This window comes from Vidua chalybeata, chromosome 10, assembly GCF_026979565.1.
Source record: "Vidua chalybeata isolate OUT-0048 chromosome 10, bVidCha1 merged haplotype, whole genome shotgun sequence".
NCBI classification, from domain to species: Eukaryota; Metazoa; Chordata; class Aves; order Passeriformes; family Viduidae; genus Vidua; species Vidua chalybeata.
This window is the reverse complement of record NC_071539.1, coordinates 22,773,846-22,796,659: the sequence shown is the minus strand read 5'-3', so window position 1 is coordinate 22,796,659 and position 22,814 is coordinate 22,773,846. Positions and strand designations below refer to the sequence as shown.

The following is a 22,814-nucleotide window of genomic DNA, read 5'->3' as shown; positions in this document are numbered from 1 at the left end:
CAGTAATATAACAATCTATTCCTGGGTGAAAAACAACTTGCACATGTATAAACTGGTTTTATACCGTTAGAAAAATTAAAACTATCTCTCACAAACAACTTCCCTGAGAGTTTGAGTGACCAATCAACAATAACAATTTGTTGCTAACCAATAAAGTAATTGGCAAGAAAACTACTGACCAATTGGAGTCCCACACAAGGTCTCTAAAACTGTATAGAAAGGAGTTATGTGAATAAAGAATGGCCTTTTCCCACCATGAAGAAACTGGAGTCTGTGTGATTTATTCCCATATGACCAGCTAGTGCAATACACAATTCAGGTGGCCTGGCAGCTGCTTGAAGGTCACTAGATTGTTTCAGCTGCTGCATGTCCAGAAGTGAGAATAACAACATGCAACTGGGAGGCAGCAGTACCTAGCAGGCTGAGGGCTAAACTGGGGGCTACTCACCCTGGCTTTTCTCATGGAGGGAAGCTTTTAACAGCTGAAGCTCCAGCAGATCCTTAATAAAATTTACTTTCTGGGTATCAGGAGGCAAAACCTGGCTACTCATCCAAAATTGTCACTTCCTCTAGGCTAGAGACAAGCAACTTCCAAGCTATATGCAGTCTTCACAGTTCCTATGTGCTCTCCTTGCTATCTGTAATCTGTCTCTTCCACCTCAGCTCCTTCCTTCTGTGCATCTCAGTTACCTCCTGCCCATCATGGAAGAAAAAGGACCAAGACAACCTGTCCATACCACACCACTACTGATCCCCATTTTCACCCCAGACAGAGCTAAAGCCAAACCTTTTGGCCCTGCACTGACCCTCTCCAATGTGCCATCAAAGAGAGATGAGAATGGTCTGCAGAAGGGAAGGAAGGAGCATGGGCCAGAATTCCATGTGTGAGGCCTTTGCAGCAGGAGAGAGGCAGCAGGAGTTTAGAGGACCTGCAGGCTCCTTTTGTGCTGGTGCATCTTTATGCTTGTGAGCTGCTTCTACACACCATCTACATCAAGACAGTATTTTGTACGAAGGCCTCAGCCCAAAGAAACTAAGGGTTTCATGCAGCCTGAATAATAATAGTCAAAAAGAGTTTCAGGATGTATGTATTGCAAAACTGTTATTTTTACAGACCCTAATGAATACACTCCGACTGCATCTTTTTCTTGGTGCCAGTAATTTGCTAGAGTGGTTAAGATCCAGCAAAAAGTTAGTGTCCAAAATTCCCATCAACATCAGCATGAGAAGGGACCCAGCCCAATGCTGGACTGTCTCCTTGGTAAAACCATAACATCACAAAGCACATTAAACCTGACTCACACCTAGTGACAATGCTGCCAACTCTAACCCAAAATGTGATTATAAAATAATTCCCTCCATACTAATTAATATGGTAGAGCTGGTGAGGGAGTGATCAAACCCCTCCACACCAGAGGGAAAGTAGGTCCTCTGCTCAGACTTAACCATGCCATGGAATAATGCACACAGTTTACCAAAGGATCAGACTGAGCTGGTATTTTCAAGATAATTTCACAGCAATAAGAAAATCACACTGATTAGAGCCCTATACCATTTTCTAGACAATAATATTCACATTTGCTTAATACCAACTGTGCTACTTAATTGTCAGGGAGCATAATTTTCTACAGCTAAACTGTAACAACCACAAGGCATCCACAGCATCCAACAACCTGGCAGCACCTTCTGCTGCTCACTGATGGTGGAAACGGGGCCAGGTTACTCACACCATCTGCTGCAGAGGGGAGCCAGGCACTGGGGACTGCTGGGTGAAAGCCCCATTAGACAGAGGATGTGCAATTTAGATGGAAGTAAATAAATTCAAAAATAGTCAGAGTGGAAAATAGAAGTCAAGGGAAATCTTCCCTCCAAATTCAAGATCTTTTAAGTCTCACAGAACAATCCCTGGGTTATTAACAAAGCATTACTTTTGGGTACTTGTGGACATTTTTGCTCTGTTAGGAATTGCCAGTAATAGTTGCCAACATTGAGAATAACCAGCTTTGACTAGAGCTGACTGCGAATTCAGAAGTGGTTTGGTTTCACATCAGATTAAAACCAAAGTAATAAGAAGCCCAGAAGAGCAAATAGCCTGAAGCCTTGGATGGTCAGTCAGACTGGAATCTTGGTTTGCACTATCATGCAGAGGACACCTAAGGCAGCAGTTACTCTCCCCATCTCTCCTGTTATCTCCTACTCTTCTCCTGAGCAACTTTCCTACGAAGGTTAGCCCCGTGCTAACTAGCCTTTCCCTAAAGTCAGGGACAAAGCACTTGTTTTTCATGGGGACAGCAAAGTCAAGCTTCACTGTCTTCAGCAGCAGCAAAATTCTGCTGCTCTACATCGAAAAGTAAATTCATTCAGAGCCACTTTGCCACAGCTGGTGCTCAGAAAGGTTCATCTCCTACAGCCAGACCTTGGGATGGTGGGGACAGGTTGGAGCTGTGCTTGCCCATGAACTGAATGGGACCCTCTCCAGCAGCATCATCTGCTCATGCCCATGCAGTCTCTGTCAACCCTTCTAATCAGAATAAGATAATAGGCATTTTCATTTGGGCCTAAAAAACTTGGCTGCTGGCTTCATTTACAGTCTCTATCAAATATACAAATAGCACATATAATGCAAGTTAGTTGCTTGCCTGTCTTCCATGCCAACTCTCAGCACAGAATTAATGTTTTGATGGAATAATAAACCTCTCGAAATCTGAGCTGATAATGGACAGTCACGTTAGATGCTTAAATTATAGCAGCATGAACAGCCTTGCAATAATCAACCCTGCAACTGCCAAAATGTTTTCATTGTTCATTAACTGGAACCTTTTTTGCATTGCTAATCCTAATGAGCTGCCATTCTCATTACCATTCCAAGCACTGTCTGTAGCACATCTCTAGATTTCTTTTCCACCCAAACATACAATCTTATTCAACTGGCAGCCTGTTAATGCATTAAAAGCAAAGAAATGGCTGCTTTAATGCGACTGTAATAAATCTACAGTGCAAGCACCTTGAGGGGAAAGTTCAGTTCAGTCTTCAAGAACTTTTGCTCAAGTAGCAAAACAGGAGGTCTTTTATTGAAGAGACCATACAATAGAGTTTAAGTTCCAAATCCAAAATCCATTGAAGTTGATGTGAATCTCTCCATTGATTTCTGTATACACTGAACTGTTTTAACTCCCTCCCTTCCTCTTCTGCTCCTCCCCAAGCATGAATAAGCGAATCCATGCAGAGATAGTGAATTTTCTTACAGGGAACTCAACTGATGTCTGTGTAGGGAAGGCTCAGTACTCTAATGTACTGAGTTACCAATGTTATTTCCTCTACTCTGACTCCACAGTGGCAGAGGTCAAAGAGCTCAAAGCATCCAGCAATCCTTCTCAGTCCACAGGACAGGTCCTTTCTTTGTTAAATTTATTTAAATTTTGCACAAAATTTACCCCAGACTGAAAAGTTGCACTTCACTGCTCCATCTGCACTTGTTTGCAAGAAGGAACAGCCCAGAGCCACTGGCTTACGTAGCATCCATTTTCTGTGGAGGAAAATATGCAGGAAAGCATCTTCTGTAGCAGCAGATCCCAGTCCAGATGTAAGCAGCTTATTCATTGAGAGAGAGCAGAAAATAGAGACTGTCACTTCACACTCGGTTGAGCACATAAAAAAAAAAGTCAGCAACTTGTTAATGGTGGGCAGTTCACTCACTTAACCATGAGAGGTTTTTTGAAGGAAAAGCCAGATGTGGAGCATGGTTTGTTTTCAGTGTGACCCTCTTGTTTTTAAGTATAAGAGCCCCAAACCAGAGGATGTTAACAAAGTATTAGGCATCATCTTCAAGCAATTTCAGCCTTGAGCCACTGATTTGTTCCAGAGAGACAGTTGTTTCCTTCAGCTGGGAAGCAGGGAATATATTTCTCTCCCCTTCTCAAAAGAGACCACATCTGCAGAGAATATCACATATGAAGACACAGTAAGAATTGTTCAGATGGAGCATTTTCTAAGTTGTTCTCATGACAAAGAGTTTCAACATTAAAAAAACTCCAAATGGATGTAAGAGCTCTGAGTTCCCAAATGAAGCTGAAGCAAACACATAGATATAACACTGCAGTTTCTCTTCTTCAATATAAATTCATAACCAACTAAATACTTTTTCCACACTGACAAAGTATTTCCACAGTGACAAAGGCTCTGAACACATTAATTAAAGAGGAGTTTTGCATTTGAGGACAGCTAAGTTGTCTTTCACAAAAGCCCACATAATTTAATTTATTCCATCCGATTACTTAAAGCATCAAGAGATGTTTTACACAGGCACAGAATAATTTTTAGTTCCTGTCCTTGCTTCTCTCATCTCCATGGATCAACTAAAGTGTTTCTTTATGGTTTCCAATATATAATTCTTGAAGCAATGCACCCACTGAGTATCATATATTGTCTTGAGACACTGCCCCTGGGAAATCAAATAGCACGCCCCAGGGACAGAAGGGTGAAAGGCAGGTGTAGAATATACCTTTCCTAAAAAAAAAAAAACAAAAAAAACAAAAAAAAACCAAAAAAAAAAAACCAAAAAAAAAAAACCAAAACAAAACAAAAAAAAAAAAAAAAAAAAACAAACAAACAAAAAAAACCAACCTTAAAACATTATTTTTAGTCTGTGACACAAGCTTATGAAAAAGGTTTTTTCAATAAATCAGTGGGCTGAACATGTACTCAGAAACCAAAATTTCAGTTACAAGAATTGTCACTTGAAAGCAGCTCAGGAAGAGCAACACTAAGGACTTCTTCCACACAGGTCACCTTCAACCTGTGTAAACCTCTTGAGTGCCAAGACTCAAGGCAAACCTTTTTTAAAGAGAATTGCACTTTTAAGTTGGATAAAGAGAAAAGAATTCCCATATGTAAGTCAGTATTACTAAGCCAGAAGTCTCACTGAAAGTCCCATAAAATCTCACCCCAAATTCTCACCAAATCCCAGCTCATTGTATCAGACATTTTGGCACTGAAACTATTTCAAAATTCTAAAACCCTATCCACCTATTTTAGTACTTCTCTAATATCATGGTATGAGGAAACAGCAGAAGATATTTTTATAGAAAATTATCTGTTTCTGCAAAGATTCAAAGGATGGGTGGTGACCCAGCCTTACACTTTTGAAGCATACCAGCCTTTGTGCCACAATTTTAAGTTCCTTAGTGCAGACTCTATAACCTGAAATCTAATGGATTTTCCCTCACATCACTGTAAAACCTCAAAAAAGCAGCAAAGCTGGTTTTGAACTAGTCAGAAGGCAGACCCTTGAGACAAGGCTAAAACTTGCATCAAAGAGAATTTTCAAGCAGCCTCAAAAGCAGAGGGTGGTTTATATTCTCTTCCCCAGAGATCTTTTAGCTTAAACAGGCAAGACTAGGGTCTGACTTTGATTTGGCCAAGGCCAGACAGACATTAAACACAACTTTCAAGAATTAATGCTTATGAAATTCATTACTAGAATGTATGGAATTCTCCAAGGCCTCAAGATATTCTATAATATGGTTGGATTTCATACCAGTTTCCATGCAGGCACAACTAATTTTATCATGCAAAATTGATAACATGTTTGTAACAGGACTAATATAATCTTGAGAGAACAGTATTGCCAGAAGTACACTTAAAAATCCTAGACATAAATTCAAAATGCTGCCATATCCAGGCTGCACTCACTACACTCCTGTGGTGTAGATTTAAATTTAAGTGAAGACATGTCCTGGATTGTAAGATAAGTGTGTGTGTGTATTCTATTTCCCATCTGTCAGAGTTGGGGCAGTTCTCTGCTGTTCATGGGGCAGTTTTTTCTTTATCTCTCCCACACCCAATCCTCCCTCCAGGAGATCTCTGCTGTTCATGGCCACTGAGTGTCCCTGCATGGCTGAGAAAATTCCATCATCCCATGGGGAGATGCTGTGCCCAGGGGAGGAGCCAAGCATTCCTACCTGGATACAATCTGACCTGGGAACACCACAGCAGCCTTTGCCCACTGCATTCCCAGAGGAGCAGCTTTCTTCCCCACTGCATTCCCAGAGGAGCAGCTTTCTTCCCCACTGCATTCCCAGAGGAGCAGCTTTCTGCCCCACTGCATTCCCAGAGGAGCAGCTTTCTTCCCCACTGCATTCCCAGAGGAGCAGCTCTCTGCCCCACTGCATTCCCAGAGGAGCAGCTTTCTGCCCCACTGCATTCCCAGAGGAGCAGCTTTCTTCCCCACTGCATTCCCAGAGGGAGCCCAGGCCCATCTCCAGCAGCCCTGGAGCTTCAGAGGAAAACTCCAGCCTTGTCCAGGATCCCTGCTCCAGCAGAAGCACAGCTGGCACTGCAGGAGGGCTGAGCCACCATGGAATGGCACTGCTGCCACCACCCTGACACACAGGGGGTCAGATCCTATTCTCACTCTGTCAGTGGTTTGGTTTTTTTGTTGTTTGTAGTATTACATTTGTATTTTTTAGTTTCCCTAATAAAGAACTGTTATTCCTATCCCCCTATCTTTGCCTGAGAGCCCCCTAATTTCAAAATTAGAATAATTCAGAGGGAGGGGGTTTACATTTTCCATTTCAGGGGACGCTCCTGCCTTCCTTAAGCAGACACCTGGCTTTTCAAACCAAGACAGGACTAAACTCATCCTTAGCCATGCACTCATTGAGTGACCATTGCCTCATAGAATGGCTTGGGATGGAAGGGACCTTAAAGATCATCGTGTTCCAGCTGCCTGCCGTGGCTGGGGAGAATCCCCTCCCCTGACCTGCTGGTCACACTTCTCTTGATGCAGCCCAGGATGGCTTTCAGAGCTGCAGGCACACTCTGCTGGCTCATGTCCAGCTTCTCACCCACCAACACCCCCATGTCCTTCTCCTCAGGGCTGTTCTCAGCCCATTCTCCACCCAGCTTGCAGCCATGAGTGGGACTGTGTTTAAAAAACGGTGTTTTAACCCCTTCAAACACTTGCTGAAGTTAATGTTAGAGCAGGACTCTCTGCTGGAGTACTTCTGTAATAGGATTGTCCTAAGCCAGGCGTAGCACCTTGCACTTGGCCTCATTATACTTCATGAGGTTTGCACAGGCCCACCTCTGCAGCCTGTCCAGGTTCCTCTGGATGCCATCTCTCCCCTCCACCATGTCAACTGCACCACATAGCTTCTCCTTTCTTTCCTTAAACCAGCTTCTTAAGAAGCTTCAACTCAAAGAACTAAGAATACAATGGGTGCAGAACCTGTGGACATTTCATCTATCCTGTCAAGGGTAGACAAAGCCTGACCACACTGCCACAAAAAAAAAACCTACTCAGTGAAGCAGATGGTTCCATCTCAGTGAAACTCAGCTGATTATAGGCTTGAATAAACCCTGTAATAACAGAGTTGTATGACAAGCAGAGGGTAGGCCAGGCAGAGACTATCTTGACCTTCACTAACCAGAATCCAATAGGCAATTATCCATCCTTTTCTGCTCATCCGATGCAATCACTTAGGGAAGAGATGGGACAAGCACTGACGAGATATCTCTTACAAAATTTGACCATCAAAATCCAGGAGAGCACCTACAGAAGAGGGAAGAAAATTACTCCAAAGTGAGACTGAAACAATGTGTTTGAAACACCATTGTACCACCAAAAAAACCCCACCAACTCCTAGCTCTAAAGCCTTCTACTAGCTCCAAGATAAGTGTTATGCCTGACAGACAAATGGGAGTTGAAAAGATTGCCTGATGTGCAGCAGGCTGAGAAGGAAAAAATCAAAACCACTGTTTAACAGAAGTCAGACTGATCCCTGGGTGTTCCTGGGAAAGAAATCAGGCCACTTCATCACTGTATTTTCTCCCCTTCCCTTCTATGTGCCAGCTACAAGTTGCACTCAGAAAAAATATGAGAAAATGCATGAGAAAAGCTTTTAAAAAGCAGTAATTTAAATTCCATATTAGGAGGTGATTTTTTTGTGTTTTCCAATATGAAATTCCATATGTTGGAGCATAATGAACCCCGAGGTAACTAATGACTGTGGAAGGCATTCTTTCTTGGACTTGACTGGTTCACATGAACACTAGTGAGCTGCACAGAGCTTCAGAAGGATCCATGGATAAAAATTTTCCTGCCTTACTTCAGGTAAAGAGAAGAGCACCAAAAGGTGCCACCGGTGCTTTCCCTACTTTCCCAGGAGAGAGGATCCAGGCAGTTGCTGCTGGAACACTGCACTCTGGGCTTCCCCAGGAGACCTACTGCACAGCAGGCAGCATTCAGTTGTTCATGTGTGTATCCATACAGCCCTTGACATGTTCCTTGGTTTGTAAGAAACTGCTTGGAGCAACCTTTACATCCACTTAAAACAACAGAGGCATCAATTTTCAACTCTTGTTCTTATCCACATCCCTTGGAAGAGAGTGGGAAATTCAAATTGTGTTATATATTTCTGTCTAAACCTGAAAAATCTGTAGATTTTTCTGTAGACATTCTATTTGTCCGTCTATTATCTGTCACCAGGTATGGGAATAAATCACAAGGGACTGCATTTTCTTCATGGCGGAAAAAGGCCATTCTTTATCCACATAACTCCTTTTTATACAGTGTTACAGACCTCATGTGGGACTCCAACTGGTCAGTAGCTTTCTTGCCAATTACTCTATTAGTTAGTAACAAGTTGTTATTCTGTATGGATTGGTCACTCAAACTCTTGGTGTGTATGTGCAGGGAAAGTTGTTTGTAAGAGATAGTTTTTATTTTTCTATCTAACGGTGCAAAAACAATTTATACAGTTTTGTTTTGTTGTTTTGTTTTTTGTTGTTTTTTTTTTACCCAGGAGTAGCTTGTTATCTTAACTAATTGCTCACAACAGGATTGCTTTCACATGGGAATTTGCGAAATGCAGGCTTTGACAAGGCCAGACACTGATTCCAGGAGAGCAGGCCTGATTTCATGAAGCCTTTCTCTATGATTTTTTCTTCCTTTCTGCAACAACCAGGAATGCTGCTTCCATATCAAGGTACAATTTTAGGTTGCAGGGTGCAAAGCCTGATGCTGGGGGAGCCACTCTCTAACCAGTCAGAAGCAGTACATGTAGCAATACTGTCAGTGTTTGTCCTAAGTTTCCCAGAGGTTTTTCCAAGTAATGTCCTGTCAATAAGCCTGACATAAAAAAAACCCTGCCAAGCAATTAATCCAGGTCTTGGATGCCCAGACTTAAGCATGTAGCCAATACAGGAAATGGATCTTTCTGCACTTGAACCAGCTGTCAGAAGTGGGGAGCATTCCAGGATGTGCAGTCCCAGACATTTGATTCAAACACCAACTTCACTGCTGTTAATCTGCTGTGTCTGGCTCTTGCAAGCAGGCTGCACTTGGCTTCCACAGATAAATATTTCAACTCCCAACCATATTGGAAATCCAGCCATTTTCTATGGCATAGCAGCACAAGCAAAATTGGCAATTACACTAATGTCCTGTTTATCACACAAACATAGCCCCTAAGATCTGCAGTTGAGAAAGGAATATTTTGTTTCCCACGTGGAGATGGTAAGCATATCATTAGACAATTTACTGCTATTGACAGATACTACATGTATTAATCTTCTGCTGAAAACACTGAAATGCACACTGACAAAATAAAGGAGAAATCCTGGCAGTTCTTGAAATAGGTGTTTCATCCACATTATTTAGACAATAATTCAGATCACAGTTGGAGAGTGAACACTAATTTGTGAATTTAAGCATAGATTTCCCTTGTCATTTTAGTCAGCAAAATGTTTTGTTATTGGAACATTAACAGAGGGAAAAAAAAGAAAGAAAAAAGAAACAATCATTTAAATAAAATCAGGACAGAGTGTGTAAAATAGGAATTCCTAAATGCAACATATGTTGTCAGCTTCTTTCTGACATATTTTGAGGTTTCTTCCTCAATAGTTCTTTAATTAGAATGGGATGACCTGATTAAAAGGGTAAGCTAGGGAGATGTGACATTTTTCTAGATATGTGAGCAGCATAACTAAAACCTGCACACACTTTATTTTTTCTTTAATAAAGTTTATAAGCTCTCCTATCCCATACATGGAATTTCAAAGAAAAAACCAAGCACTCAATAAAACACAATGTGATATTTACTTAAGAGTATTGGCAAAGGATATCTTCAGTGTCTTCATAAGCACTCAACATCCGGTGAGACCACACAAATCTCTGCAGAAATACACAAGCCAGAATCCAAAATATTTGCCATCTATACAACTTGAAAGCAAAACTCTCTCTTGTTTTTCACCATAGCAAATGGCTTTTCATGGAAAATGGAAATCCTCACTCAAAAAGCAAGTAGCTGATGCAGATTAAAGCAGGTTTCTGTTAGTCTGTTCAAGCTTACCCTTGGGTTAGCCTGCTCAGAAGCCAGCAGCTTGTGAAGATCATGAAACAGCCAGATGTTTTATCCAAGAAAATGTTCTATCCTTTACCATCTGTATTGTATTGGTGTCTAAGGTGGGGAAAGAGGAAACATAGTGTTAGAGGAGGAATAATAAGTTATTCAAAATTACATGAGACAGTCACACATGGAAATAGCAAATATATCCTCTCCCCACAGGGAAAAATTGGTTGGTTCTTTTCCCTATTTAAAAATGCTAACCTTTAACTAACAGATAACATAGCTGTATCTTTCACAGATTTCTCTTTTGAGGATATCAATTACTACACATGACCTTCCCTAAGTAAAAAAAAAAAAAAGATAATTTAACTTACAATAAAAAAATCTTATAAGTACAAATGAAGAAGTTATTCTTTCTTATTTTACGGAGAGAACTGGAAGGTCTTGCAGGCCAGTGATGAGAAACTTGAACTTTGACTTAAAATTCCTCTTTATTTTTGGCTCATGAGATTCAAGTTACTTGCCCTCTTTCACTCTGATTCCCTTTTTTTTTTAATTTAGGCAGAAGTAGATTCATCTGCAAAACTACCAGAAAATCTTTTTTCATTTCTACACACTTTTTATAAGAAAACCATTACATCTACTCTCCAGACTTTTCATGTAAGTGTTAATAGCATCAGGTGATGGTTGTATGAACAGTTTCTGGGCCCACATATCCATTCTCTCTAGATTTGAGTGAATGCTAAAGTGAGCTTATAATCTGCACAGTGAGATTCAAGCCTTTCTATTGCCCTCAGTTTGATACAGAACCAAACAAAAAAAAAAATCCAAGCAAAAAACTGCTGGAACTAAAAAGCTTGCAAAGGTTAAGAATCCTTTTCTCACTTTCATCATTTAAGGCTACACAACAGAAGATGCACAGTTTTTCATAGTGGAAGAAACCACACATATGTTACTGGATTAGGTATCCCAGCACGTTGAAAATGCCTTGAAAACTTTATGCCTATGAAAAATGCTGACTAGTAAATATACATCTTTAGGCAATGCAGACACCAGTAAGGAGAGCAGGGCTCCCACCACAGCAGCCACATGTGAACGTGATGGTACAGAGAACAGAACAGAATTCACAAATCATATTGAATTGCTTCTCATGTTTACAGCCCTGGGCAACAAGATAGAACTGAAAGCAATTGTGCTCCTCTTAGCAAGTTGTTTGATTTTGGAGGACTTGAGAAAGCCTCGAATTCTAATGCACAAGGATAAGGAACAAGCACTAGCTTCAGAAAGTCTTGTTGTATGCCAAAAGCAGCATGCACTGACCTAAACCTTTAAGATGGTAAAATATATCTGAAAATACATCAACACCAATCCAATTTACAACAAAGTGATGATGAACCCTCTCAATATCAGCCAGGTAAGCAAAAATCCTTTCAAGAACAGGGGAAGCCATACACTTCCTTGAGCACAATTTGCTCACAAGCATTCTAATGCAAAATATCAAAGGTGGACAGAGAACAAGCTTGGAGGAAAAAGATGCAAATAAATTCTATTCATCAGTCTGGAGATACTAGATTATCTGGAATAGAAAACAATTGTGTTCTCCACAGCAATTCCTTAAAATCAACGTGGAATAGACTCATACCTGGATATGGCTCAAAGTCATAGTTTCAAACACCAGAGGCTAAATGAGACTGAGAAACTTGCTTGCAATCAATACAGTTTTCTTCCATTAAAATCACAGTAGATTCAGACTATTATGGAAATGTGCTAATTGGCACAGCATGGAGAACTGCAACTTCAAACACCACTGAATAAAACATATTCCACAATTTTGGTTTGCCTTTTTTCTTACTTCCAAATGCACCTTTCACAAAGCAAGCTTGGTCACCACACTATGCAGTAATAGCCAAGGGAACAGGAACTCCCACTGATGAAACACTGCTGGAGAAACATGACCAGAATGGGGAAAGGGGATTTGAAAACAAAATGTGGAGAAAGCAGAAGCAATTTCAAGTGTAACAGCAACAGAGTGCTGTTTTAGCATAGCCTCAGTGGCACAGCTGAATCACCTGTAGCACCAAGCCTGGGCAGAACTCATGTCACTGTCCACAGAATGTGGATCTTCCCCAGCCAAGGGAAGTGGGCATCCTGGTTTTAGTGTGCTGGGAGGGGATGGGAAAGGGGATGGGAAAGGGGATGGAAAAAGGGATGCTGCCTACCCATGCGTAGCACTAAGAATGAACACAAGGACACACCACCTTTCTCATTCAATTGCTTGACTCTGGTAGGTAAAATTACTTCCACAGCAGTAGCCCACATAACCAAATTCTCCTATTTCAGCCTGATCTAGCAGCCTGAGATTCAGAAATCTGTTGGTGGAATACTTCCTTGAGGGTGGCTGAGGCCTTAGCATGGAGCTCTTCCCATAATCCATGGCATTCAAAGTATTAGAAGACAATGTACCATATATTCTTCCCATCTATTACTGGATAGAAAAAGTGTATAGGTGCATAGTTAGGAGCCTCCAGGTAAGTAGGGATGTGAATCTCAGGATGAAGATGTCGTCAAAAAAGTAAAAATCTTTCACACCACCAGCCTATAATTACCTCTTCTAACTTAATACAAAGCTCACTCATCCATGCTTTTTCCCTCTTAGATAAGTTCAAATTTGAAAAAATGTTGTCTTTGTAATTTGTAACATTTATACAGAAAGATTTATGTCCTTGATTAGGAGGAAGATACTTTAGGACATATTTGGAACTGGTTATTTTTAAGAAACATGAAGACAAAATTACACTTTTAGGGCCTGACTTAGTGTTTTACAGGAGTTTTACAAGGCAGCGAATCTCCAATATTGGCTATCAAAATCAGGGAATCCCACCTATTATATGCTATACTAGAAATACAGTCCATTAGAAGCACAAGAGCAATGGTTTGATCCTGCTTGAGATGAAATAACTTTGCAAGTAAAGTTCTAGAGGGCTGACAAATTTAATAACTGTAAGAGCAGCTGTATTTTTGAGTTACTGTTAGTCCTGTCTAATCCCAGTGAAATGAAGCACTGGCACAACAGCCAATCATGACAGAGGGTCTCACACAGTAAACATTGTTCAGAGACATTCTCAAATGCCTTTTCCCTGAGTTAAAACACTGTGCTCCCCCATTCAAACAGGATTCATAAAATAAAGAGCACATGACATACCTGTAACACAGCCCAGCACTCCCCTTGGAGGAGATGACTCTAAAGATTCTCCCAAAATACAAAGATCACCACACCTGCCAGGAGAGCACTGAGTGGTGCTGCCAAGTGAATGCACAACCCAGCCATTGTCCACAGCTGTGAACATCCCCATGACTGACAGCAGAAACAGACCCCATCAAAGGCACACTGTTAGGAAACCTGCCAGCCTTCAGGCCAGCTTTTGACCACTGATGCCACCATTCAGTGACAGTGAACAGTGGCTGCTGTCTAAAAGTTATGCTGGAGAGTAGATATGTACTGATGCACTTGAACTGAATGTGATGAAAGCAGAGCACTTCAAACCTTATCTCCAGTTCAGAAGCTGGAGATTCAGTCTGAAGTGGGCATGGAACAGTCTCCTTTTCACAATAGCTGCAGCTGGCTCCAAGTCAACCAAGCTCTACAGGATTTCTGTTAAAGAGATGATAATTGAATTCATTTGACATTTGGAGCAAACTCTTGTCAGAACTCAGGCACCACGCAAACTTTCCCCTCTTCCCTAGCCAGGGTTTTCATTGCTTCTGTTCTCAAGTTTAGGCTATCACCCATCTGTATCCGCTCCAGTGAGTGTCCCATTAAACAATCCTGGAAGTTAAAAGGACATTTTACTAAAAATCTGAGTTCTCAGATCTCAAGATAAGGCCCAACTGCACGGTGCTACTCGTGATGATTGAAAGCAGGGCCTAAAAGCCCAGCTATGTGCAACAGTAAGGACAGCCAAGGAACAGGAGCCCTGAAATCCTGACTGCATTTAGGGCCTGCCTAATCTAATATTCCAAGAATGGTCAGGACCAGGCACTTCATAGGATCTGCTTCACAAACAAAACTCTAAACATAGGTTGCATCTCTCAAATAATGTGACATTAGAAAATGATACTTTAGACAGGGAAGTCTGTACTTCATTAATTGCCAATAGTAATTACTTAACAAGAATGGAATTCTTTCCCCTCTAACATATGGTTTTAGATGAGAGAATTACTACTTCCACAATCACTGGAAAAGTAGACTTCATTATCTGGAGTGTAGAATTGGAGGGCTTACTTTAATGTAAGCCATATGCTGGGATGCCAAGTCATCACATGGGTACTGTGTTTGGGAAATTCTTGTCACAGTTACCCTACATTTACCCTCTAGTGAGGGTAAACTATTTAACTTCTCATTTATGTTGGCTTTGTTTCCCATTTTCTAAGCACACTTAAAACTTTCCAACATTGACGTACATGTCTTACTTGAAACAAACTCCCGATCCTTCCAAAAAATCCCCAGTACTTAAAAGAAAATTAAAAAGCACTTCCATTTACCACAGAATACTTAGGTTCAATTGCAGCATCTGTTTTTTAAACAGAGTTCCTGATTTCTAACTGAGTTTGCCAGCTGGGCTAAATCAAGTCACAGGAGTCAGCTGTTTTCAGAGAACATCTCAAGTGACCCTTCACGTCAAAAACTAAGAGTGTGTGTAAATTAAAAGGAAAAATTATTCAAGTAACAAATGCCACATGGTGTAAGCGTTTCATTTCCAGACTTACAACCAGATAGTGTCCCCAGGCCACCACAGCAAGGAAGCTGCAAGGCACCAAGAGCCCGACAGGGAACTCAAATTGCCAAGGGAATGCCAGGGACCACATGCTCCAGCAGCAGCCTTGCAGAGCCTTCAGGTGTGCTCTCTGACACCCTCAAGCAGGGATACTTGGAAGTTCCCTTAAATAGCACTGACAGCCTAGAGTTTCCTGGTTTCCTCCCCACTCTGCTGTTCAGTGCCCTGCATGGAGCTCTGGATACAGAGACACCCCTCATCTCGCACAGGGGTCAATGGCTTCTTTATTCAAACTCTGGAGGAAAACTCAGAGTCCTTTTAATGCTTAAGCAAACAGTGGCAAGGCTGGAGGTCATGAATGTGCCCATTTCCCCAGATAAAATGGATGACAGCTCAGGATTCCTCAATTTATTTTTAGGACAGGGACAATTTATTTAACGTAGTGGCAAGCACCATTGGCAGAATAATTCCTAAAAAATCCTATTATGGAAGCCTTTATTAAGACATTTATGTAACTCTACCTTGCAAACTAAGCCTCTCCCTTCCTTAACCACTGGGTCCAGGCTGCAACCTGTTGCCTTTACTATTCAGATTGGAGATTACTTTGAGCCAGGTGTGTTGTCCTGGATCTGGATGCCTCTGTCACTGCCAAGCAAAGCTCCTCTCCAGAGGGTCACTGCATACCACAGTTTGGAGCTTCCCAAATGAGCCCTGAGGGACACAGCCAGAGATCTGGTCCCCCCTGAGCTCACATGGCTCAAGCTCTCTAGGCAGAGCTACTGAGCTCACTCTGGGCAGTGACTTGTTCAGAACCAGCTGTGGGGCTCTTGCACTCCTCTGTGCCACATCTGCTCAGGCAGCTGGACAAGATGGTCACTGCAGGTCCTTTCCAACTGAAACTATCTATTCTACATCCACCAGCCTTCGCTGAGGCTGTACTCAAACCCTGCAACTTGTTCAGCTTCTCTGCTTGAGCTTAAAAATCGAGGTGTTTGGAAAAGAAAGAGTAATTCTGTTCCACTTGTACCTTTGACAAAAGAACATTTTGTTTTCAACTTAAAGTAAACTGACAGATAAGTGAAATTGTGACATTGTACAGATCCTGATGGCCACATCCATTCAGACCACCTGACAGTCCTGTGAAGTAATTAGTTTGATTTGCATAATACCTGCTCTGCAATAAATCCTTGGACCTTTACCAGCTCATTGACTTTCCTCTGTCCCTCTAATGCTGCAACCTTGTGGAATGAGGAGAGGAGAGGAGAGGAGAGGAGAGGAGAGGAGAGGAGAGGAGAGGAGAGGAGAGGAGAGGAGAGGAGAGGAGAGGAGAGGAGAGGAGAGGAGAGGAGAGGAGAGGAGAGGAGAGGAGAGGAGAGGAGAGGAGAGGAGAGGAGAGGAGAGGAGAGGAGAGGAGAGGAGAGGAGAGGAGAGGAGAGGAGAGGAGAGGAGAGGAGAGGAGAGGAGAGGAGAGGAGAGGAGAGGAGAGGAGAGGAGAGGAGAGGAGAGGAGAGGAGAGGAGAGGAGAGGAGAGGAGAGGAGAGGAGAGGAGAGGAGAGGAGAGATGGCTTGCCTCTGGTCAGGGGAGTCTGAAGTAGCATGTTTGTCTTACCTACCATACTTTCCCACTCAAAACCAAACTGGCATTCCACAGGGAACATAACACAGCACTCTTGTCTCAGGCTTTTTCATCACCTTATTCCATGGACATGCTTTGAAGACTTCTTTTGGAAGCCTTGCTCACCTTTAGGTGGCCAAAGGATTCACCCTAAAACACACATTATATCATGTCCAGATCCAATCCAGAAAAGTGCTGAGTATTGAGTAGGAGCACATTCAGAGCAGAAAATAGGATGCTTTCACCACAGCCCTTCAGCAAATGGACTGACCCCTTGTCCTTCAGCCAAACATCCACAAACATCTTAGAGTTTCTAAACAGACAACGCTGAGTTAGCTGGCATATCTGGCACAGTTCCCAAAAACCACTCCTGGTAGCTGTCTTTTGAAATGGTGAGCTCTAGATCTATTTTGGTTCCAATGACAATTTGCCTTCCTCAGTTCACCAGGTATGAATCAACGTCAACTTTCCAAACAATGTTCAAAGTGGAAATTTAACAGTCAACATGCTTCTGCTTCCTCAGGCTGTATCTCTAGACTTTGAAGTGGTGATTACTTTTGCAAAACCTCATTTTATAGGCTTGCCAACAGATCTCCACATAGATTGCAAATTAACTAGCACTGAAAGCTGCAACTGGGGTCCTCATTAGCACACAGTCATTTCCAGTGCTTCTCTCCAGCTTCCTAGATCATTACTTGAGCTCTGAACTAAATCCAGCATCATAATTAAACTACCCCTTTTAACTTGAGACCCTATAAAATTGCAGTCTAGTTTATTCTGCAATCTGTTTGTGCTTTGTGTTCTGATGGAAGCACAGGTTTGCTTTTTCTGATACTTTGTTATTTGAATTTTATTTTTACAACCCAAACAAAGCAGTGAAAAGTGTTTGATTTCATTTTTTCCTGGGCTGAGCTTAGCTTTAGGCCTTCTTTGATTTTCAATGTCAAATATGGCAAGACTATCCTTCAGGATTTGCAGACCCAACCTGAGAGATATGTACTAGAGGAAGAGGAGGGAAGCGAAAGATAAAAGTGCAAGTACCAAATGCAGCACCTTTCTCTATGTAAGGAACCTTAATCTAGAGCTCCCATTTTCTAGTAAAGGAGCACTCAAGGTTTTGACTCTTTAATCAGTCGGGAACCAAACTTCAAATTCTGTCATTGGGGTGAAAAAGAACAATCAAAAAAGAGCAAATATTTTACCAAACCCACATTTTCAGCAGCTGAACTGGAACTTGCCATCCTCCCACAGTGCCACAAACTAACTTTCAAGTTCTGATCAGCAAAACCCAAAACAAGGTTCAAATACCTGCCAAGGCAAAGCATTGCTGAGTCTGGGGCAGCAGTTCCAAAGGTCCCACTCAAGCTTGTAGGTGCCTTTAGATTTCACATGAAATTCCTCACTCTTGACAACCCATAAGGGAGCAGCATTTACTGTAAAAAAAAAATTAAAAAAAAAAAAAAAAACAACAGCCCTAAACCAAAGAAAAAGCTGGGCTTTGATTAATATTGAAATGATGCTTCCAGTGAGTCAGTGAAATTCTCTAACTTTTGAATCTAGCTAGGTGTAAACCAAGATGTTGAGTTAGAAGATAAAAAAGAGGAGGTTTATAGAAAAAGCAAGTATGGCCACATGCAGAGAAATGGTTTTGGACACTTCTGCTGGAGCAAACAAACGCTTGGCTTCTGCATTGACTCATTGTTGCTGCTTCCCATACTGTAGGTGGCAGATGGAAATTGAGCCAGGCATTAAAATGCTACCTAAGTCAGGATTTTATGCTTTCATGCAGTGTCTCAATTAATCAAAGTTTTGCTATAAAATTCGAGCGGCAATGCTCAAAGCCAAGTCAAGTCATAAAATACAGCTGATTAATTTCCCTCTAATTTGTATGATAATTAAAATTCCAACTTTTAATTCTGTTAATTGTCCTCCCACAAGGAGGTTGATTGGGCTTTGCTAATACATGCTGTGAAAATGCATTTCCCACAGGTCTGTCTTTGTTTCCTTTAAAATGCAATGCTTTTACATAATTATCCCTTAACTTCCATAGATAAATGCAAGCTTATCTCTGGCCTGTTTTGACACAAGTCCCCATGTAACTTAAGCTGTGTCCATAAATCACATGCTCAAAGTCATTAGGTGTTTCATCAAAACATTGTGCCAGTGTGTGCTTCTCTGTGACTTTTAATGAGCAATTAAACTTGCAAAAGACAGAGGGGAGGAAAAATTTAGAGTAAAAAAATACATACACATTCTCTCCTGGAAGTCAAATATCTCTGAACTGGAAACAGACAAAATATGTGATACAGCAGATATCCCCTCAGCAGACATTCCTCTCAGCTTCTGCTTTCCATAATCCCAACAAACTGCATGTGAGAACAGTCAGAGGAGAGCTGAGCAGAGCTGGCACCTGCACACCTGGAAAAGAAAGTTTAACTGGTAAAGCTGCAGTCAGCCTCCAGCTTGTGCATCCCTGGCTGGCTATAAGATAAACTTATCCTTTACCTGATAGATCTGAATGGAGAGTCTTACCAGTCCCTTCCTTGGGACACAGCAGTTATTTGGGGTACACAGACAATACCTGCCATGAATGAATACATTATGGCCATTGCAAAGAAGTGACAAAAAGTCCTCTGTGTGTACTCTGTCTCTGGACACATTAAAAAGTTTTGCATAAGCAGGGATTGAGGTGAGGCTGGTAAATCCATCAGCATTTGCACTCAGTCTTGCCTGGTTATCAGTGTCCATGCAGACTCTTTTTGTTCCTCAGAGTATGAAATGTCCACGTGCCTTCTGCCCTTTCATGTGCCTTGGATTTCCTTTCTTTACACTTCCCTGGCTTATACCTTTTTCTGTATAAATGGGCATCACATCATAAGGACACAACATCAAAAAAACTCCTATCCTAGGCTGCAAGATGTGGCTGGGGTGTGTATTCTATCAGCATCTGTCAGAGCTGGGGCAGTTCTCTGCTGTTCATGGGGCAGTTTTTTCTTTATCTCTCCCACAGCCAATCCTCCCTCCAGGAGATCTCTGCTGTCCATGGCCACTGAGTGTCCCTGCATGGCTGAGAAAATTCCATCATCCCATGGGGAGAGGCTCTGCCCAGGGGAGGAGCCAAGCATTCCTACCTGGATACAATCTGACCTGGGAACAGCACAGCAGCTTTCTGCCCCACTGCATTCCCAGAGGAGCAGCTTTCTGTCCCACTGCATTCCCAGAGGAGCAGCTTTCTTCCCCACTGCATTCCCAGAGGAGCAGCTTTCTTCCCCACTGCATTCCCAGAGAAGCAGCTTTCTGTCCCACTGCATTCCCAGAGGAGCAGCTTTCTGCCCCACTGCATTCCCAGAGGGAGCCCAGGCCCATCTCCAGCAGCCCTGGAGCTTCAGAGGAAAACTCCAGCCTTGTCCAGGATCCTGCTCCAGCAGAAGCACAGCTGGCACTGCAGGAGGGCTGAGCCACAATGGAATGGCACTGCTGCCACCACCCTGACACACAGGGGGTCAGCTCCTGTTCTGACTATGGCAGTGGAGTTTTGGTGAGGGTTTTTCTTTGTACTATTGCATTTATATTTTTACTTTTTCCTCGTAATGAACTGTTATTCCTACTCCCATCACTTTGCCTGAGAGTCTTTTAATTTCAAAATTATAATAATTTGGAGGGAGGGGGTTTGCCTTTTCCATTTCAGGGGAGGCTCCTGCCCTCCTTAGCGGACACCTGTCTGTTCAAACCAAGACACCTCCCAAAGGTGTCTGGATTTCCACTGCAGGGACAGGTGATTACACTTCCATTCACAGCAGGGGCACTGCCATGTTCCCACCTTTTATCCACTTCGTAAAGCCCCAGGTTGCAACTACTAAATTCCAAACAGCACCAGCAGTGAAGCTCGGGCTCAGGTGATGGATGACAGACATGGAAAAGCAGAGCCTCAGCCCTCATTCCCCTCAGAAGCAGCAGGTGGCCCAGAGCTCTCCCCGGTTCTTAAACCTCATCAGCACCACACCATCATCCTGTGTGATAAAACAAAACCTCTTTCAGGCCTGAACCCCTTCTCTGGGACTTTTTCCATCTTCCAGAGCTATTCCTTTGCCAATACAGAAGCTATTCAATCTTATTTTCCATGGAGAATTACACTTTCTATACACTAATTTACCCTTTTGTGGGTCCCCAATACCAAAAAAAGCACCAAAATGTAAAAAGGGGGCATGGAAGCTCTGGCACAGATCACCCTCTGACTCAAACCAATACAGGAATAAGCTGGGTGTGTTACACTAATCATACGGCCGAAATCTTGGCAGATAAGACAAGAAAATCAATTGTAATTTCTTCGGCTGTTTTCTCATATATTCTCAACTTGTTAGCAGACATTTTTTTAAGAGAGCGGTCAATGAATATTTAATGTTGGGACGCACTGCCAATTTTATCTGCCAGCTAATAAAGAAGCTGCTTGGTCATGGGTGTAAGAGAAGAGGTCTATTTTAGCCTCTGTGGCTGGCTGGCTGTAATAAGAAGGATGACAATTTTAAATTGGGAGATTAATGGATAATTTGGAATCACTGTCATTCTGACACAGGCAGTGACCTTTTCAAATTGACAGATAGCTCCATTTCACCTCAACCAGCTAGAACAAGAGATTGTTTTAAACAATTGGACCTAAATGCCAGGCTTAAAGGAGGCCAGGCATAGGAATGTGGCAGGGCAGCTTATAAGTAAAACAGGCCTCCCACAGATTAATGGAATAGTTAGGAGGGCCATCCATCCAGCAGTTCCAATTCTCAGTTTTTAGCTACTGCAGCATTAGCAAGGTAAAAGACACTGATGTCAGAAAGAAGAATGCTCACTATTATCTTTTCCAGCAAGGAAAACAATCCAGCTGAAGCATTGAACCTTCTAGGGTCTGTCCAAAATTATGTTGTGAAAAAATATGAAATAGGTGAAAGGAAACTTCTGCAGACATCTGTACCCATCCTATGATATTGGGCAGTATTGTGTCAGCAGTAACACAGAGCAATAAATCACTTGTGAGAAAAATAAAATCAAAAAGAAACAGAAAAACTCATTTCCTGCTAGAGCAAAGTTTTGCTCAAGAGTCCTGAAATAATGGGCCTTAAAAGTAAGTTATTGCTAACTACAGAAAAACAATTTTATGCAAAGCTGTGAGAGCTATCTCTTTGTATGTTCTCTCCAGGAATCTTTCTGTTTGATTCCCAGTGTTCAAGTCCAGTCTCATGACTTTGTAAGGGAAGTCGTTTTTATAAACAAGGAAGTGAGTTGTCTCTCAACAAACTTGACATGCCATTGTGCACTTAAATACACAACATGAGAAGAAATTGATTGAAAGGGGTACTCTCACATTAATTTAGAATTCTGTTTTTAAAACTGTTCCCGTAGATAAGGCTCTGTTTTTACTTGCAGAGGTTTGCTAGATATGGATTAGCATTTCTTTCCAGTGACAGATCAGTTGTCACACACTGTCATATACTCATTTTTTTAGGAAGATGAATGGGGTAGCACTTCAGGCCAGCAGCCCACCTTCCTCGTGATCACTGCTGGGAGATCCACATTCCCAAATGTCTCCACACTCTTACCCTTATTGTCACAAACAGTTTCTGAGCAGTTATTTTAAAACACTGACAACTACTGGGCCATTTTCTAAATGCAGAATATGTCACCAAGCACTGCTCATGGGGCAAGCTGAAAGCTTGTGGTGGAAACAAGATGGGGATGTTGCAAAGAAATACTCTCAGTTTCCAGGACATAGAAAAGCACATGTGCAGCAGATACATGTGCACCAGCCATACTAATGAAAGGTCCCATGAACTCCAAAGTCAGCAGTGCTCATCATCTGTTACAGCTTATGTCAGCTCGTGTCCCCACATCAGGACCCAAGTCCCAAATGCAGTACAAGATACAGCTCAGGATGCCATGCAGATGACTGTGCACCCCAATAATCCTTATTTGGTTCAGTAGCATGGCTAAGCTGAGATCTTGGAGGTAGGAGCATATTTTAGATTCTCTAGGAATTAAGCAAGACACAGTTCTTGAGAGATTCTGCCTGTTCCTGCTGGCCACTGA

At 42.1% G+C, this 22,814-nt stretch overlaps 1 long non-coding RNA gene across 2 annotated transcripts; it reads right to left on the bottom strand.

Annotated features, from left to right (window-relative positions):
• Positions 1-3,121: 3,121 nt before the first annotated feature.
• On the bottom strand, positions 3,122-19,147 carry LOC128792975 (uncharacterized). 2 transcript variants are annotated; one of them, XR_008432620.1, is made up of 6 exons: positions 18,989-19,147; positions 18,048-18,172; positions 10,353-10,460; positions 10,103-10,174; positions 7,428-7,552; positions 3,122-3,932 (listed from the first exon to the last, which is right to left on the bottom strand). It is a non-coding gene; the product is annotated as an uncharacterized LOC128792975 (long non-coding RNA). The 2 variants fall into 2 exon arrangements; XR_008432621.1 differs by having other exon boundaries at positions 3,122-3,591.
• Between the last annotated feature and the right edge of the window lie 3,667 nt (positions 19,148-22,814).